Source organism: Nicotiana tomentosiformis, chromosome 2 (genome assembly GCF_000390325.3).
Source record: "Nicotiana tomentosiformis chromosome 2, ASM39032v3, whole genome shotgun sequence".
Classification (NCBI taxonomy): domain Eukaryota; kingdom Viridiplantae; phylum Streptophyta; class Magnoliopsida; order Solanales; family Solanaceae; genus Nicotiana; species Nicotiana tomentosiformis.
This window is the reverse complement of record NC_090813.1, coordinates 146620718-146637277: the sequence shown is the minus strand read 5'-3', so window position 1 is coordinate 146637277 and position 16560 is coordinate 146620718.

Here is a 16560-nt window from a genome sequence, read left to right as displayed (position 1 = left end):
TATATATACTTAAAGAAATATCTTATGCTTAGTCCATCTTGTTGCCACGAAGAAAGGCTTCTTTTGTTAGCTTATTTTTTTAATGATATCCAAGTCTTAGAACATACCACTCTCGGACCCAAATTTAGCTGTTATGTATACCTCAATTTGTAAGTCCCACTATTAAAGAGAGACGACGACTATGTCAATGATTTAATAATAATAATAATAATAATAATAATAATAATAATCGTCTCTAGTTTATCGAGTTATTTTATTTATTTTTAGATTTTAATTCATGAGATACAACTCTTTTGAAAGAGGGGACTTACACGCCAATAAATCTTTTCCCTCTAATAAATTCCTATTTGGTTATGTCACAAAATCTTCAAATATGAAAAGTTTTAACCTAAAAACAAGAAGAAAAAAAAAGATACTATTTGGTATATATCTCGTTATTTTCACATAGCCTTACGACCCGTTCGGCCATAGATTTTGTCAATTCTTTTTCAAATTATTTTTGGCAAATACATGTTTGTTCATAAATTTTGTTAATATTTTGGCAAATACATATTTGTTCATAAATTTTGTCCATATTTTGGCAAAATCCCAAATTTCAAGAGCTGGTTTTGACCCAAAATAGTAATATTACATTTTTAAAAATTTTAAAAATTTTCCCAGCTTTTGTATTTTATAAAATAGCCCATCATTTATTATTTTGTAACAATGCTGCTTCGTATTCTCGGTCATCTGATAGTGTATTATGTAGTTCATTATGAAAATGTTAATTTTGTACCAAATTTATTTATGTTCAGGACTATGGTTTGTGATAATGATAATGAATGTTATTGATAAAGGTATTGTTGTGTATTTGTGATAGTTTTAAGAACTTGTGGGTATAAGTCATGTTTCATGTTTTTTTTTTTTTAAAAAGTAAAATATGTTTTGAAAACTGATGTCCAAACACATTTTTATCTTCAAACCAAATTTCATCCAAATCAGATTTTTCAAATCAAATTTGAAAATTTATGGCCAAACGCTAGCTTAATTATTTGAAAAAGTTTCGAAGCTGATCCTGTACTTAGAGGCCCTTACGTTTTAAACACACATGCTTTCTTTAGTCATCCACCAACACCAGGCTAGAATCTCATATATGTATCTTACGATTACATGCGTCAGTAACATGATTCTCTTTTAACACAAACCTTGGGTTAGCACTTTTTTTTTTAGTAATTATGGGAGACTCAGGTGTATTTTGTACGAACGAAAATATTTTGTATAATATATTTTTGGAAAATGAGTGGTTTTATCACTTTTTTTTTGTTTGGTTGGTAGAATAGAAAATACTTTTTACGAAAATAACCCTTTATGCTACTCTCCTCACCCTCTTTCCCCAAATTCCCATGTTTTTTATGCTCTCCCCTCCCCCCACCCCCACCCCAAGTACCCAACATTTTCAGGACTTTATTTTCTTTAATAATTTAATTATTTTTATAAAATTCACACAAACCCAAAAAAACTAATGTGCTGCTTTACTTTTTCACGCAAAAAATGATATTGAAGTTTGTGCTCTATAACTAAAACGAAAATATTTTTTTCTGGTTGAAAAAGAAAGTACTCATTTTGTTGAAATGAAATAAAATAATTTTTTTTTTTACATCATGAAAAAAAATACTAATTTTGTTGAAATGAAAGAAAATACTTTTCTACATCATGAAAAAAAAATCATAAAAAGAAAATACTCATTTTGTTGAAATAAAAAGAAAATATTTTTTACTATATTATTTTGTTGGACCGAAAAAATATACTTTTTCTATATCATAAAAAGAAATTTTTTTTTTATATATAAAAAAAATAATTTCCTTTCCTACCAAACACACCCTAGAAACATGATCAATGATCAATGAATCGAAAATGAAATTGCCTGGAAGTGTCTATTTTTTGGTTCCATTTGACTATCAACTTTTCAAGCCTATCCAAATTAATGGATCACCCTTACGTGTCAGACTGTACTTGCGGCCGGAATTTTTGACTACCCCAAATCTTTACAATTAATTTTGATTGTATATCGTGCATTGATTGTGTATAATATAAAAGGAGTAACCAGTAGGAGTAATTATTTATATTATCTATATAGTTTGATAATTTAAAAAATGTGTACGTAATGTGTGAAAGTACGAGGTGAATGGTAAATTTTATTGACTGGTTCACCAATTAGTCGACTAAAAGTTGATGCGAAGAAAATAATAAAGACAGAATGTAAAATGCAGAAAGTAAATGATACCGAATATTTTTTTATTGATTAGGATTCAATGTGAATTCTAGTGCATTTCCCTTGGGTTGCAGGAGTGTTCTCTCTTCAAAACTCCTTGAAATTTTCCGTACAAGTGAGTTGCTTCTGAGAACTTAAGTAAACTCTCTATGTTTTTTTATACAATGTCTCACCAATATTTCTCTCTCTTTCTTCTCTCTACTAGTTACACAGTAAATATAACTCAGACTACAATGCTTGCTTAGAGTAGAATAAAGAGCCTGAGGTTGGTTCGATCAAAGTATATCTCTTCTTTTGGTTTTCTGACTATAAATACAACTCGAGGCATCTGCTTCCGTAAATTGATCCTTCAATAAAGGGAATTGACAGCTTTTTTTTATTGGCGCACTTTACTTCAACGAGCGGATCTTCACTTCAACGAGCGGATCTTCAGAGATATGCAAGAATACGTAATGATTGATCTTTAGGAAAACTTCTTTCGATTATTCTCCTAACTAGGTTAATCAATGATTCGACTAGCCTCTTTCGATTACTTAGAAGAATCTCTGATCTCAACCAATAATATAATGCAAAGACATCACAAGTTATGCCTCTCGATTACATGAACAAGTGACTATAAACGCAATAATTAATTCATCCAAAAATGATTCAATACATAAAACTAGAGTTATAATCCACAAATAATTATGAATACACCAAATCCATCAAACCCCAAATGGAACTACTCCATAAATATGGACTAATTCATCACAAATAAAATTAAAGTATAGAAAAACATAATCTAAACTCGGGTCTTGAGTAATGAAGGAATGATGAAATCCTTGTGCTTGTGTTCTTCCATCTCCTCCTTGGCCTCCTTAGTCCAAAGTATGTCAAAAGTCTAGGAAATAACGTTTATCCATGTATTTATACCAAGTAGGGTTGGGCCTAGACGAAATCACCTTCTCCTCGCCGAGATAAGACATTGGCTCTGTAAAACATACACAGGCGCACAGCATGGGGTGACGCTCCATGCAGGGCTTTTGTGGGGAAATCCAGAGAGCATCACAATTCAATAGGCTTCCCAAATACACCACTGTGGTGCACAACACGCCGCCCCATGCTACGCAACAGTGCAATATTCTCAGAGTGCTCCTTGTTTCTTGATTTTTGAAGTCCAGACGTGGTTCTCGTCCCCCGAACACGATCCCGTGTTAATCGTTTGGGCTTTTACTCAGATTTCAAAGCTCCAAATAGCTCAAATTAGCTCCATAACATCTACATCACTCAGAATCACTCCTACAAGGCATAAAACACACAATAAGTGATAAACATTGGCAATTAAAGCTCACACACACTTAAAGTACAGTAAATTAGAGTGCAATAAGCGACTAAAATACGATATTATAGCCTACCATTAACACACCACACTTAAACCATTGCTCGTCCTCAAGCAATCAAACTACACTTCACATAGACACGTCCTTATTCAACAACACTCATAACCCATCACACCAAGAGTATTTAAAACAGATTAAGCACAATACCGTAATATCCTCGCATCAAGATTTGACTAAAAAGCACCACTCATTTTTCACAACCTACTCACTTACTCTAACATAGAGGTCAACGATATTACCCTTTCTTTTTGAATCAAGTGCCATCATACAACAATAGAGAGTAGTTCCGCACACAATAAAATTTAAAAATAATTAGGACTCAAAATAGAAATAATTCACTCACTCTAAGAAACAACATTCATATGCCATAAAAGACGTACCATAAGCTTGCCCGTCAAGGATCAAGTAGGACTTCAATTGGTTATAATGTAGGTTGTGGGATGGGTAGGATACATTTGGATATAAGAGTGACTACACCTCCCTAATAACTATAATACATACACTTAACCATTCAAAACCCCACACTTATGTCAAACCATAACTCCACCTTAACATCAATATACATTAACTCCCTACTTCTTTAAGCACAATTATATCAAGTTACCACTATTAAGGAATATTTTTCACAATTGTACACTAATTTGTTTTTCCTTTCTTTTTCAATTCAAGTGGCTCTTACTTTTTCAAAACAATGCACCTTTCTCCTTAGTTCAATAGTTCCACTCAAAATCCAAACCAACACCCCACACTTCAACTTTTACAAAGTTCATAAAAATTTTAAGTACTCACGAGAGGTACAAGTTTCAAATAGATGGTCAATTCAAACAAATGGATAAGGCCCGTAATGTGATTGCCAAAGAAACAGGATTACATGCTCAAAGGGGTTAGCTAAGATACACAACAGTTAGGTGGGTAAAACCATATATCTTGCTCAACAAAAAAATGCATATATCACTTCCACGATTGAATAAAACTACTATTTCGCTTTGCAAACACACAGTGCAAGTTTTAGATATCAAATGTAATGTATAGAACAACACAAAACCTCACAAACACATGGCACATAACTCACTTAGGATCGGACTATCAAGACACTCTAGTGAAACCAGTTAAGCAAAGTTAAGATCATACAATTTAAGGTACATATACAAGAGTCAAAAACTGAGTCTAAGCATCACAACTAAAGAACTTACTATTCTCAAGGTATAATAAAGTTAAGAGATATTGCATTCAATTCAAATCACATCACAAGGTTTCCTACTTCTAAAAAACATATAAAAACTAACTACACCCGGTTCAAACAAAACCCTTGAAAAAGAATCACGACACAAAAAAAACCCAAGGGAAAATTATTACACTACCTATAAATGAAAGTCTTTTTCTCTTTTTTCTTTCGACTTTAATGCTTCAAGAAACCTGTCGATGATATCCATCGTCGGGAAAAATAGAAAATTTTAAAAACATTCTCTTTTATTTTTTCAAACGCTTTTCCTATCTCTACTATCTACAACTAACAAAAAGAAAACTAATATACATACATACAAATATCCCCCACCCCACACTTTAAGTTGTGGCATGTCCCCATGACACACAATTAAAAAGCATAAGGTAAAGGAACTTCCCTGAATATCTAGTCGAAGTCGGGCTCCATTCCTCGCGCCCGAACTAATGCACACATCCACACAGACAACTTCTTCTCAGCCATTTTGGGGTACACCCCACACTTATCTTTCTCTCTCACTGCAGCCTTCTCTTTCGAGCCCTTCACTTTCCACTCAACACTTGCTGCTGGTTTTCCTTTTTGCACCCCGTTTTCTACATCCATCTTGAAAGTCACAGTCTCCTAACCCACTCTAAGCATGAGTTTTCTCTCATGTATATCTAATATCGCTTTGCCTGTCGCTAAGAATGGTCTTTCTAGGATGAGGGGGACCACTTTGTTTTCCTCCATATTCGCCACTATAAAATCTATAGGAAATACGAACTTATCCACCCGAACTAACACATCTTCCACTATCCCCTCGGGTATTAAAATCATTTGGTCTTCTAGGTTTTGAAAGCGATTGTTTTCTTCTTTTCTTCCTGTCTTCATTTTTTTAAGATGTGTTTCTGATAAATGTGAACTTTAACCACTTATTAGTACCTTCTTGCTTTAGTTTTAGTCTGAAATATTGATTTTTGTTCCCAAAACTAATAAAATTATATAAATTGTAGGCATGTTGGAGGATTGGAGATTTACGAAGAAATTCAACTTAAAAAGAAGTATTCCAGCTCAAAAAGGCAAGAAAGAGAACTGTAGGCAAATGTGCGGTCTTCAAAAGTAATTTTGCGCCACAAAAAAGAAGTGTGGCGCGCAAAACTACATATGCGGCCACAGAAGGAAACTTGAAGCATCAGAGGAATTTGAAGAAGCGTGGTCCGCACACCAAATTGTGAGACCGCAAAAGTTGGTCTCACTGACTAGATTTGAAATGTTCAGAGAAGGTACAAAAAGACCAAGTGTGAAGCCTCGTCAAAATGCGGTCCGCAATCAAAAAGTGCGGCCGCAGAAGAACAAGTGCAACCACAGATAGAATTGGGCGGCTGCAAAATTCATCCAACCCCATGAGAAGAAGAAAAGTGTGGACCGTACATGGAATTGTGTGGCCCCATTACCTCCCAAAGGAAATTTTGTCAGCGAATTTCTCGGCACTATAAATAGATGAGAAATACTTTTTAGGGCGAATTTTGTATTCTTAGCAGCTGTAGCGATTATATTTTATCCTTTTGGGAAAGTAATGACAATTATTGGAGGAAACTCATTAGTTTTAATAATTAATTGTAGTTTATGGCTTTAATTACTTCTTCTATTGTGCTTTTTTTTAATTTTGCTTTCTAGCATGAGTAGCTAGATTTTATCTAGGGTTGTGACCCAGCCCTAGTGTGTAAATCTTATGGGTTATTAATTTTAATACTTGTTTATTATTGGGTATTTAATATTTAGCCTTGTTTATTCATTATTTCAAGAATTAATGGTTGCAAACATTGATTTATGCCTATTTGACTTAGTTCTTGCTTGAGAAAGAGGAACTGAGTCTAGGAAAATTTGGCTAACAAGAAATTGAGCTAGTTAAGGTTTTTGCTATTTTGATTAAAGGTTTGGAACTAGAGATAGCAAAAACCTGACTTGGACTCATATCAATTATTTAGATTGCTACCCAATTGGACTTGAGAAATTCAATTTGGGCATAACCACTCAATAACCGAGAGGTGTTGAGTGAGTACTTGAGAATTGAGAGTTATAATATACCCCGATCTGTAAAATAAGAAATAACTTAGTTTACCCATTAGGTTTGCACCTAGGTGAAGGTCACATCCCTAGGCTTTTCCGCAAGTGATTAAATATACCAAAAATAATTTTCTCTTTCTAGTTACATTCAATTTGTTTAAATCTCTTAGTGTTACTTTGGAAAACAATCACTCTTTGTTTGGAAGCATAATTTAGTGGTTTCACGTACTCTCTTCAAGTATCTATCTTAACACCCTTCGTAAAGTCCCTGAGGAATTTGACCCCGACTCTAGTTGGGTATTATAATTGCAACGACCGTTTCAACTCACTATTGAGTGCAGATTGGATGTGTATCAATTGCTTGCGCTGTTGCCGAGGAGTTTTTACGGTGTTAGCTATATATCTGAGTGTGTTCTTTAAATATATTATTTTTTTTCCGTGTTACTATTTTGTTGAAGTAATTGTAGGTACAAAATGGCGAGCAATGATCTCGAAAATGTTCCATTGGGCGAGGTGGACGGCGAGGAGGAACAACTAGATAACGTACATCAAGTGCCACAACCAAATCGCCGAGGATGTGGTCAACAAGACAACGTGCCCATACCTCCCTCACCTACACCACCACAACCTCAAGCGGCGCAACACCGAATTTTGCCCAATGAAGGTTATGCAAGTGCAATAGTTCCCCCTCGCATAAGGGCGGAAAACTTTCAAATTACCAATGTGATGCTCACTTTTCTAGAGCAACGAGGCTTTTTCACTGGGGCGCCGAATCAAAATGCTTATAAACATTTGAAGGGATTTATGGACACGTGTTGGGGGAGCAAACAAACAAAAGTTTCTAAGGATGCTTTGAGTCTAATGCTTTTTCCCTTCTCTCTATGGGGTAAACCTTTAGATAGGTTGGAACGCTTGCCTAACCACTCTATCCATACTTGGGATGAGTTAGCAGAAAAGTTTATTGCTAAGTTTTTCTCTCCCAGGCACATGGCTACTCTTAGGGATGAAATATTAGTTTTCAAGCAAGAGCCCAATGAACCTTTGCATGAAATTTGAGAGCGGTATCGGACAATGGTAAAAGAGTGCCTGAACAATGATATGACCGACAACATGACCCAACAAACATTTTATCGTGGTATTAATATTACGAACCAATGTCTGGTCAATCAATTGGCCGGAGGCAACTTTATGACAACACCTTATGCGGAGGGATGTGGGATTCTTGATGAGATGGAGGAAACGTCTTCGGCTTTGCAATCCTGAGCAAATGTTCCACTAGGAGATCTTAACATAATTCACCTCCATAAAGAGTTGCAAGACCATGGGCAAGCCATTGCCGAATTGATAACAACTATGACTCAAATTGCCAAGGCCCGACTTAATCAAGTTCAAGCTCCTAAGCAAATTCATGCTATGGAAGGGGTAAATGTGTTAGTCAACAAGAAGAGGACAAAGGGTCCACAATTTCAAACCCGAGTGAAGATTTACGCACAAGATGATGGTAGTTTTGATCAAGATGATTCTTGTCATGAGTAAGAGGAAGAGGTACATTTTGTGAAAAATTACCAAGGGAAAAGGAACAATTTCCAAGGCTCCAATCAACAACAATGGCGACTACAAAATAACCAAGGTAATTAGAGTTCTAACAATCAAGGCAATTGGCACAACAACAATAACCAATGAAATTGAAGTGGAAACAAACAAGGGATTAGGGAGGTAACAATCAAGGTGGTTGGGAAATAATAACAATCAAGGAAATCGAGGATCGGGTTTTTAAAGGCCCCCAATGTACCAACAACCTAGCAACCCACCTCCTTATCCTTCCTATGGTTCAAGTTCTTCAAACAATGAGATGAGCCATATTGAGAACATGTCCAAGCAAATGATGGAGAAAAATGTCGATTCGAATGCCCAACTTGCCTCACATACCACATCAATCCGTAATCTTGAATTTCAAATGGGGAAAATCTCTCAAGATCTTAATACTCATCCTAAGGGTGCACTACTAAGTGATACGGTGGGAAACTCCAAGGGTGGTAATAACACGGGGCATGCTATGGCGGTTATCATAAGAAGTGGAAGAGGCGGAAATGCACCCACCTCATATGAAAGGAGACTTGTGGATGATGACCAAGTGATACAATAAGAGAAACTCCCAAAAAAGAATGTCCAAGCAAGTGATGAGGTTCGTATTGACATTGATGATAGTGTGGAGGAGACCCAAGAGGAGGTGAACCCGTCTATGGAGCACATCATTGACATACCGGATCCGGTAGTGCAAACTGCTAAGGCACCATTGCCTAAGATTCCACCTCTCTATCCTAAAAGACTTGACAAGCAAAATGGTGAGAACCAATTCAAGAAGTTCATTCAAATGATGAAAAGTCTCTTTATTCATGTGCCATTGGTAGAAGCTTTGAAACAAATACCCGGTTATGCCAAGTTTATGAAAGATCATGTGACCAAGAAGAGGTCGATGAATTTAGAAATTATCAAAGTCACCCATCAAGTGAGTGCAAATATTCATTCCATGGCTCCTAAGTTTGGGGATCCCGGTGCTTTCACGATTGCTTGTACTATTAGGAGTGCTGCTTTTGCTAAAGCTCTTTGTGATCTTGGGACGAGTATCAATTTAATTCCCTACTCAGTGTTTAAAACTTTGAGAATTGGGAAACTAAGACCCACATCTATTAGGTTGCAAATGGCCGATCATACCAAGAAGAGGCCACTAGGAGTGATTGAGTATGTTTTGCTCTGGGTTGATAAGTTCATTCTTCTGGCGGACTTTGTTATTCTAGATTGTGAGGTTTATTATGAAGTGCTTATTATTCTTGAGAGACCTTTTCTTGCTACGAGTAAGGCTCTTTGTGATGTGAAATCCGGAGAACTCACCTTCCGGGTGGTAATGAAAAAGTGGTATTTCATGTTTGCAAACCATCCATCGAACATCAAAGAAGACTCAATGAGGCTATACAAGAAGTGGTCAAGAAGGAGATTATCAAGTTTTTGGATGCCGAGGTTGTTTACCCCATCTCTGATAGTTTATGGACCTCCCCAGTTCAATGTGTCCCAGAAAAAGAGGGCATGAAGGTTGTTACCAATGAGAAGAATTAGTTGATTCCTACAAGAACAGTAACCGGTTGGAGAGTTTGTATGGATTATCGTAAGCTCAACAAAGTCACAAGGAAGGATCATTTTTCACTTCCTTTTATGGACCAAATGCTCGATAGATTCGCTGGCCGTGCTTTCTATTGTTATCTTGATGGGTACTCGGGCTACAACCAAATTCTTATTGCTTTGAAAGATCAAGAGAAAATAACCTTTACATGTCCTTATGGTACTTTTGCTTTCAAGAGTATGCCTTTTAGTTTGTGCAATACACCAACGACTTTTCAACGGTGTATGATGGCTATTTTCACGAACATGGTGGAGGACTACCTTGAAGTCTTCATGGATGACTTCTTGGTGGTTGGTGATTCTTTTGATGATTGTCTTGAAAATTTGGACAAAGTGTTAGCTAGATGTCAAGAGACCAATTTGGTACTCAATTGGGAGAAATGTCATTTCATGATTGAGGAAAGCATTGTCCTTGGATATAAGATCTCAAAGAATGGTATTGAAGTGGACAAGGCTAAGATTGAAGTTATTTCTAAGATTCCACCCCTAAACTCGGTGAAGGGTGTGTGGAGTTTCTTAGGTCATGAGGGTTTCTACCGGCGCTTTATTAAAAATTTCTCTAAAGTGGTGAACCCATGGTATAAGCTCCTTGTGAAGGATGACAAGTTTCATTTTAATGATGATTGTATGATAGCTTTTGAACAATTGAAGCTCAAGTTAACAACTACTCCTATCATTACCCCTCTAAATTGGAGTTTCCATTCGAGCTCATGTGTGATGCAAGTGATGTAGCGGTTGGGGATATTTTGGGGCAACGTATCAACAAGGTTTTTTATTTGATATACTATGCTAGTAAGACCATGAATAGTGCCCAACTCAGTTATACCGTTACAAAGAAAGAGCTCCTTGCTATAATAGTGTTTGCAATTGAGAAGTTCCGCCTATACTTGATGGGTGCCAAAGTTATTATCCACACGAATCATGAGGGGCTTCTCTATCTTATGAGAAAAAAGGAATCTAAAGCTCGGTTGATGAGATAGGTGCTCTTATTGCAAGAATTTGATATTGACAATCAAGACAAGAAAGGTAGTGAAAACCAAGTGGCGGACCACTTGTCTCGTTTGGAGGAGGAGGGGAGGCCACATGATGGCCTTGAAATCAATGACTCTTCCCCCCATGAGCAACTTTTGGCACTATCAATGAAAAAGTTACCGTGGTTTGTGGACTTGGAAAATTTTCTTGTGAGTGGTATCATTCCGGATGAGTTCTCTTCAAACCAAAGAATGAAGCTCAAAAGAGATTGTCAAGATTACTATTGGGATGAGCCATACCTTTTCTGGACTTGTACGGATGGGGTTATTAGAAGGTGTGTACCAGAAGAAGAGTAAGGTGATATTCTTGGAGCTTGTCATTCTTGCCATATGGTGGTCATCATATTGGAGCAAGAACAGAGGCCAAAGTTCTAAGTTGTGGTTTCTATTGGCCTACTCTTTACAAAGATGCAAATGACTTAGTGAAAAGATATGATGAATGTCAATGGGCCGGTGGAATTTCAAAGGAAATTCAGATGCCTCTCACAACCATCTTAAAGATTGATATTAATATGTTTGGGGCATTGACTATATAGGCCCTTTTGTGAGTTTTTGTGAAAACACGTACATTTTGATCGCAGTGGATTATCTGTCCAACTGGGCTGAGGCCGTCACCTTACCCAACAATGAGGCTAGAAGTGTAGTGGCTTTCTTAAAGAAGAATATTTTTACAAGGTTTGGTACTCCACTTGCAATCATAAGCGATAGGGGGTCACATTTTTGCAACAAGGCTTTTGACACTTTACTTAGCAAGTATGGTGTTATTCACAAAGTCACGACTCCCTATCATCCTCAAGCTAGTGGTCAAGTGGTAGTCTCCAACCGGGAGATAAAGAGTATCTTGTCTAAAATGATGAATGCAAATTGGACGGATTGGTCCATGAAGCTTGATAATGCGTTATGGGCTTATAGGACAGCTTATAAAACACCTATCAGAATGTTTCCATACCGGTTAGTGTTCGGTAAAGCTTATCATCTTTCGGTGGAACTAGAGCACAAGGCAATGTGGGCCTTGAAGAAATTGAAACTTGATTAGGATATAGCCTTTAACTTGCAGGTTGCACACTTGAATGAATTGGATGAGTTCCGGTACCATGCATATGAGAGTTCGTCCTTGTACTAAGAAAATATGAAATATCTTCATGACAAATATATCTGGAACAAAGAGTTCAAGGCCGGTGATCTTGTATTGTTGCTTAAATCAAGGTTGAGTATGTTTCCAGGGAAGCTTAAGTCCAAGTGTAGTGGTCCGTTTGAAATTGTTGGTGTGACACCCTTCGGTGCATTAGATTTGTAGAACAAGAACAATGAAATATTTCGAGTCAATGGTCACCGGGTGAAGAACTACTTGGGAAAAGTTGGAGAGAGCCACGTGGTGCCAGTTATTTACTTCACTTGAGGATGCTATGTCATGCCACGACATTAAATAAGGCGCTTCTTGGGAGGCAACCCAAGTTCTTTTCCTTTTTCTTTTTGTAATTAGAGGTTCTTTATTGTTTTTAACTTGATTTGAAGTATGTTACAGGGTTGAGTGTTAGATGAAATAATGGTGGACATGGTTGTGTAATTGAAGCAAAACATGGCGACCACACTTTTCCTTTGTGCGGTCGCAGAAAACATATATCTACTGCAGAAGACCTTGTGTGGCTGCAGATTTCATCTGTGGACCGCACTTCCTGGAGATAATTTAGATGTCAAATGACAAGGTCTCTAGACTTTTTCTCTGTCAGTGTGGGGCAAATGTGTGACCTCAGGGAGGATTGTGTGGCCGTACTTGAAATTGTGCGGACCACACATGAGTAGCAGACCACTGAAGTCCAAAAGGAAGAGTGCGACCCGCACTTCAAATTGTGCATCCGCACTCGACTCTTTACCTTCTCAAATCCTCTGAGTATAAATAGAGATTTAGGCCTTATTTTATAATTTTCACACTTTTGAGAAAGTACAGTTGCTCTGAGAGTCTACCTGAGGATCTAGCATTTTCAAACACTCACACCCATTTGCACTCACTAGATCTTTGCACATTTACATCATCTGGTATGCTTCATTTCATGTTGATTTTGTTTCATTTTAATTTTTGAATTTATATTTCCTCATTGACTTCTTTTTAGGCCATCTGTTATTATATTCCATCATTGTATTCATGTGGGGTAATTTTGTAATGGGTAATTGTTAAAACATGTTAGAATGGGTTGGGTTAACTGATTTCTATGTGTATACCATGTTGCCAAGTAGATTTGAACATGTTTTTGCAAAACCTAGGTAATGTTTAAGCCTTGCTCGTCTGTTTTTGAAATATGCGGCCGCACTTAGATTTGTGCGGTCCACAGTTTACTATATAAGGCAACTAGTAAGTGGATGGAATTTCTGTGACCGCACTTTAATTGTGCAGACCACAGAATTTCTAGAGAGGTCACATTATGGTCTGCACTGTGTATCAGAGGCTTGGCCTCTAAGTCTCTAAAGTGCAGACCATACTTCAGATTGTGCGGGTTGTAGATGAATTCAGCGGCCGCACATAACCTCCGCACTTTCTATCAGAAAAGAGGCATCTGAGGCCTTTGAACATCTATGCAGAAGTGCGTCCGCACTTGGAATTATGCGATCCGCACTTCCACTTTGCAGACCGCACTTCAAATTGTGCGGACCGCATTTTCCCCAATTCTGCAGTATGTTTAACCAATTCTGACCCCACTGCTTCTATGTTGTTCTCACTCACTTACATGAGTCATAACTGCGTTGAATCATGACAATGTATTACATAAGAGGTTTCAAGTTATCAGTGGTAAATTATAGATCAACATTAAGGTGAATCAACAATAGATGGATAAAAGTTCCAATGTATGAAAGGAGATAAGGATGTCATTCTTTAGATGAACAAGAATAAGGAAGCATTAAAAGACTTAGATTTAAACACATAGGATAAGTATTGAGAGAGTAACCTGGAGTTGGATAGCAGGCCCCGGTAATAATAAACCAAAGTAAGTGTTATAGTATAGTATAACCTACCTAGATGTAGTAAAGCCATAAGTATAGATAACCAAAGCTATGAAACAAGATATAGCAATAGTCGTAAGTTCGACAAACTATCAAACGAAGAACTTCAGTACACCTATAGATGCCCAAAGGGACAGCTTGACCTAATTCTATATATGTTCACAAAGTGAAGTCTAGAGATTGGCTAAAAGCTGGAGGGAAAAGAAGATAAGAGTCGCATAGGCGCACATACAAGGATGAAGTCGTACAGACTGCATGATAAAAGGTAGAAATAGTTACGAGATTGGAAGAATTCCGATCACAAGTCGTGGTGTGAGGAAGAGGCCTAAAGGAGGGAATGCCCTGGCCTTTGGATTTATTCACAGAATAGTTGCTTAGATGGCAAGGAGAGTATTAAGGTATTCGTAAGAGCTATAGGTTATGACAATGATAAGTGCATCAGTCAACATTCGAGGGTGAATGTTCCAAAGGGGGGAATGATGTTAGACTCCATGTTTTGGTACGTGAAAGTACGACATAAGTCAATTGATGTAAGCTCGGAAATGAGATCCTCTTTGAAAGTATATAAAGTGATTTAATAATGTTATGCTCCATTTTCGCAAGCCTTTAAGAGTTAACATTCGGTGACGAATGTTTCTAAGGGTGAAAGGATGTTATTCCCCCTACTTTAAGGTTGAAAGGATGTTTCTAAGCCTTTAAGGTCACAGTCATTATAAGATTATCTAATGTAAGCTCAAAAAGGATGAAATCCTTCTACAAGGCTAAGGAAGGTTTATCGAAATCTTAATACGTTAAGATGAATGAGACTTGTTAATTATGATTTAAATGAGTGTAAAGTCATAATATGACTATATATGATGTTTGTATATAAAATATAAAGTTAGGGAAAAATCGGATTTAACTTACAGAAAAATTGAGTTAAGATTTGCCTTGTAACGAGCCGTTTTGAGAAACTAAATTCGTAAGCTTTATGATGTCATTTTGGGACATATAACATACAATAAATGAAGGTCTTAGAACCTAGTTTCCAATTGTCCAAACCATTTATTCTTACTACATCGGAGTAGAGAAATATGAATTTTTAAAATAGGGTCGCCAAGTCACGTCGGCGCACTTCGGAGAAACTGGCAGGTTTATAGGCCGGATTGCGAGGCAGTTTTCTCCCAATCTATTAATATTTACAGGGAGATATTTATATGGAATTAAAGCCCCATGTGTCTAGTTTCCAATTCTGTAAATTATTTGTCAATACAATGTCGGAGTAGATAGATACAAGCATTTGGAGTTGCAACGCTCAAGCTACCAAGCAGGCAGCTTACCCACCTGCTTGGAGAATTGAGGCGGTGGGCTTATACGTGGTCTTTTACCCTTATATGTCGTCAATCTACAGATAATACTTACACCAAAACACTCTCAAGCTATCCAAGTACTATTCCAAGAAATTTTAAGCAAGATCAACATTCCTTTCACGAAATCAAGAAGTGATAACATTAGAACGATCCCTACGACGTAAGTATCATTATACCGCCTCTCTTTTTCTTTGTAGTTTGAGTTTTGGAAGGTAATTCACGGTTAATAAAATACCTACTTGATGTATTTAATCTTTTTAAATCTCAAGGAAGGTTGATAAATTCGTTTCCTAATTGTAAGAACTCGTGGGACGGTGATCGGAAGCCGTGAGTTCGAGTTATTCGACTTGTAGTGGACTGTTTTGTGGGTTGTTTCGTGTTTCTTTTGGGTTTTCTATTTTGCTGCTGTATTATGGAGCATTGAAGGAGAAAAGGTGTGGAGAAACATCTCATAATGGCGGAATGGTGGGCTAGTTGTTCATCATTACATTTTCAGGTTGTTTGACACTACCACGGTTGTCATTTCGTGTATGAAGTGATTAGGATGTGTGGGCTATTTTGTGGTATATTGTGATGGAGATAAGGTTGTAAAATGATGCATACATGTTGTTATTGTTGTGTTCTTGTTGTTATTGGTGTTATGTCGAATTGGGTGAAAGTAAAGATTATATGGGAGATGTTGTTCGTTTTATTAGAAAATAAGCTTGTCGTTCGTTATGCAATAGTTGAACCTTCCGTAACGTAATGATAGTATTATTATCATTGTTGTAGATTAAGGTGAAACTCAGTGAGTTCCACGTGGTTATTGGACAGATTGTGATAAGGTATGTTAAGGCTATCCCTTCTTTCCTTTTAGCATGGTCCATATGATACAAACAAAACGAGCAAACGCACAACTTTCATAAATGCCTCTATTCATAAAGGTACATGGGGTGCCTATATTCTTGATTCTCCATGTGTCCTATTATATATATTCTGTTCATGGGCCTCAAAAAAATACGTAAGTTGATAAAGTTTATCCGAAGGCATATTGATCTTATGATATTCTGAGAGATCTTATTGACTTACTTCAATATGCATTGCATTCATTTATACATGTACATTGACC